Consider the following 4,593-nt stretch of genomic DNA (forward strand, 5'->3'; position numbering starts at 1 on the left):
GTCATCAACAGTCCCATTAATGATCACTGAACAAAGCAGAATGAGCTCCATAACAGGATGTAAAGTATGTTTCTCATTCATCCAGAATGCTAAAAGAATTCAGCACGGAGTAGAAATCACTGGGTCAAATTACATGGAAGCTCATAAAACAAATGCAATTGTATTTGATTCAAATAGCCATGAAAAATAAATAAATTAGGCTACATATTAGCAAAGAAAACACATGCTGGACATGAGACCAATCCCAACAGAGAGCTGCAGTTACTCACTGTGACCACTGGAGGGCGCTGATCCCCAACACACATCTGTTCTCATTCTTCCATCTCTAGCAGAAAGCGTTTGCTTCCACTCTAGGAAGACTTTCCACCAGATGCCGGAGTCACTTTGTGGATTCTTTCTGCTGTTTCCTCCAGAAGAGCCCTGAGGTCAGACACTGATGCTGGAAGAGAAGCCTGGATCACAATCTCTGTTCTAGTTCCTCCCAAAGCTGTCTGATGGCTTCAGGCCAGGACTCTAAGCAGGACGTTCAAGTTGTTCCACAGCAAACTCAGCAGACCAGGTCTCTATGAACACAGCCATGCTGGAACACAAAACTGTTCCCCAAAGTTCCAAGTGTGTGACTGCATGTAGACTGCATGACTGGCTGCTGGATTTTATACGTCTGTGGCAACGGGTCTGAATCAAACACCTGAATCAGTGATTAAGAGGTGAGTTCACAACCTTTGGTCCATATACTGGAGACAGACTACTATGTTTAGATTAAATGATATAAAAACACTCTCTCTGATCTGTGGAACCTTTATTCTGATGCTCAGGTTTCAGAAATGAAGATTAGATGTGGTGGTTTTAGGTCTGGACCTGGTCTAATGGAAGAAGCAGTAAAATCTGCCCCTTTTCACTTTTACACACATGAAGTTCTCACAGATCAGAAAGTGTGTCTGAGAAACTTTAAGACTTTAAATAAAACGTCGAACACGGTTTTATGTCACTCACATTTGGAACAGACAAAGAATGTGTGGCTCAGTGCTGAAAGTGAACTTTCCCTGAACTTGAGCGTCCTGTGTCAGAGTGAATATGAACAGAGTTGTAATGGAGAGCTGCAGTTCCTCAGTGTGATCCCCAACCTCACATCTGTTCTAGCATTACTACTCTCTCCTCTTTCACTTTGTTTTCACACTTTTATTGTCATGGTGTCAAATAGACACAAACACAGCATGAAAGCAGAGCTGCAGCTACTTATTTTCTTTAATGTACATCAATCATTTGTCCATAAAACATCAAACAGTGAGAAATATCATCACAAAAACATATTACACGTTTCTGATCCATCACAGAAACATCTGATCGCAATCCATTTTCATTTATTTTCTGCTGATAGCTGACACTATTTTCCTGCTTAGTCCACATTTCATGATATCATGTAGGACCAGTCTGTCTTAGATGAGAGCTAAACACTTTAGAATTTCTCTAAGTTATTAATTAGAAGCAGAAGAATCTAATCAATTTTTACAATTTACTTTTTAAACATTTTAAGTTGCATCAAGTTTTTTCATTGTTTTTTTTATTAGTAATATTGTCATAATTATTATTATTATCACTAACAACAACAATAATAATCATTATACAGCCCCAGTTCTATTGATGTATTCCTTTCTTTAGGCATTTGTTTTTGAATTTCAGTAAAATGTATTAATTTAGTTTTATTTGTAGTTAATAATAACAATAATAATTTATTTGACAAAAATAACTCCATTTTATGTAACAGAGAAAATAATTTTAAAAACAAACCAATAAAAATTTAACTAACTTTAGAGATGATATTTTATCTTAGGGCGTTTTGTGTGTGTTTGCTGCTATCTAGTGGCCACAGGCGGGAACTGCTACCTAAAGTTACCAAAATTACTAATAATCTGTACTTCCTGTTCTGCTTACAAAATAGAATCATTTTAATTTTCCTTTTAATGAAAATATGACAAAATGATTGCGTTTGTCTTGACGGCAGAACATTCAGTGTTTATGTGCAACAATGAACTGATGTGATCAACACCAGAACCCACATCCTGTTAATAATTTAGGTTTTCTTCATGTATCTTTAGCTGACAGATGTCAGGAAAGACAGAGAGAATGATGTTAGAATGAAGCTGGAATCACCGTTAATTAGCTTCAACTGCTCTCATCATTTTAGTTGAAGTCTTAGTAAAGTTCAAACTGAAAAGAAGCTGCTAACCTGGAGAATACGGCTACAGGTAAATACAGTATATAAAGGTAAATACAGAGTCAATAGTTCCGGGTCGGACTTCAAAATAAAAGACTGATGATTGTAGTTACGGCCTTTGTCCACTTGGGGGCAGTAAATTAATGATTATCCACGGTGGTGATTAAACTGTTGCTGCAGATGTTTCGTGGAAAAATTAACGTATAAATACAAACTACAATAAATAAACATAAACAACACAATATATTACTAAACAAATAAATGACAATCATAGTGCATAAAAACTCAAATGAAAAATAGAAACTCAGTCAAAAATCTGACTTTATTTAAATAATCCATTTATTGTTCAATTCAGGGGAAACAAAAACTCTATTACACAGAGACGGTCATGAAATAGAAATGCTTCAGGAGAAACTTTAAACAAATATTGAATCCACTGTGTATAAATACAAAGACAAACCAGTGACTATAGTAGATGTTCAGTGTCACAATAGCAAACATTTAAACGTACTTTTCATGAATCCAAACATCTGTTTAAACTATAAATAACATACTTTTTTATTTATTTCAGACACACCACAGTGCCATTATTAACAGCGGTATTTTAATTATTTTTTTACCTATATTCTTCATCTTTGACTGCAGTATTTTACCTCTAATATTCATTATTTACTGCAGTATTTTAGCTGTATTCTTCATTGCTATTGCAGTATTGTAGCTGTATTCTTCACTATTTACTGCAGTATTTTAGCTGTAGTCTTCATTATTTAGTGCAGTATTTTAGCTGTAGTCAACATGTGGAGTTGTGTCACCTATAAAAAGCTTGTGTGATGCTTGCCCTATGGCTTACGACCACGCCACCCTGTGCGTGTCCAATCTCCTCTGATCTCGTGAAACCAAGCAGGGTCGGGCCTGGTTAGTACTTGGATGGGAGATCACCTGCGAATACCAGGTGCCGTAAGCTTTTTCTGTCCTGTGCCTGCAGCCGTGAAGCTGCACTCTCACAACCAGGGCAGCACATGGAGACCCTTTTTGTTCCTCAGCAGACAGTGCCACCTACAGCAAGGGATGTCAACTCAAGTGACACGCATTAACAGAACATTTCATGCTTCCTCATTGTTGGTAATGGAACATTCCGTGCTTTCCATTTGTGACCTCATATACAGAAAAACACTAGAATGTGGTTTAAAATCTGCTGTATAATCTTGATTAATTTTGTTTATTGTCTGAGTTTTGTATTATTTTTAGTAGAGTTCAGCAGTTCAGTGAGGACTTTGGTGAGCTGGTGAACCTCACGTGGTTTCACATACGGTTTGCTCTCTTTTCTTTTCTCCTTTTCAGAACGACTTGGTTGCTGAGCCTAGTATATCCTAATATATTTTATTTTTACCATGTATGTGAGCTCCCTCTCATTTTTTTGTCTTTTGTGTATGTTGTTTAATCTGTAACCCATTTCTGAGTATGTACACGCTGCTACCTAGGTTTGTAGGATCTAGGAATAATAACCACTGGACACAGGTATAAGTTGTCATTGTGAACTTTTTAGTTTTTAAAAACTATTTGAACAGTGCACAACATAATTACAATGCAGTACCTATGGGCCCAAAAAAACTAAGATAAACATCAAATGCCCATTTGAAGATGTTCCTCTGGAACTGGTTTGTTGTGGATCCAATCAAAGTTCAGTTCAGTCAGTCAGGAGAGTAGTCAAAGACAAGGAAAAGTATCCATAGCAGGGTCTCGTTGGTGTCGGTCAGTAGGACTGACTCAATCCTTGCACAGAATCCACTGAACAGAGTGGAGAAGGCTGAAAGTTCCACGGGGAGGATCTGTGGTCCGCCTCGTTGGACACCAGGACTGGAGCTTCACTTCATCCATCAAATAAGACCTGACCTGTGTTTACAAAACAGCTCTATAGTCCAGGTTCTGATGCAATATTAATAATCTTAATTAACTTAAAGTGACATTTACCTTTCTGCTGAGTATGGTTTTAACCTTCAGTCTCACACAGGGAAGGAGACGCTTCATCTGGAAAAGTCTCACAATGTGCTTATTTTAGCGATGCAGGACGGATCAATATGAACTTTCAAATCAAACCATCGAATAAACACCTTTTAGTATGGAACATTCTTCAGAAACAACATGAAATGTCTAACACAGCCTTAATTGCAGCCAGCATGGTCACCTCCTGGTGGGTCCACATCAACACTCGTTAGGAACAAGCAGGAGCTAGCTTAGCAACAGGAGAAGACAGGACCATTCAAAGTGCTTTTCAACGGTTCTTCCACCTCTAGAATGGAATTTCAATCAGTTTATATAACTGACTGAATTATTTATTAGTTTTTGTGCAAGACGAGCAGGTTTTTATACCCTTTTCT

General features: G+C 37.4%; 1 pseudogene; it reads left to right on the forward strand.

Moving 5' to 3' along the window:
- Positions 1-3,059: 3,059 nt before the first annotated feature.
- LOC111578330 (5S ribosomal RNA) lies at positions 3,060-3,179 on the forward strand (annotated as a pseudogene).
- Positions 3,180-4,593: the final 1,414 nt, after the last annotated feature.

This window comes from Amphiprion ocellaris, chromosome 6 (genome assembly GCF_022539595.1).
Source record: "Amphiprion ocellaris isolate individual 3 ecotype Okinawa chromosome 6, ASM2253959v1, whole genome shotgun sequence".
Classification (NCBI taxonomy): Eukaryota; Metazoa; Chordata; class Actinopteri; family Pomacentridae; genus Amphiprion; species Amphiprion ocellaris.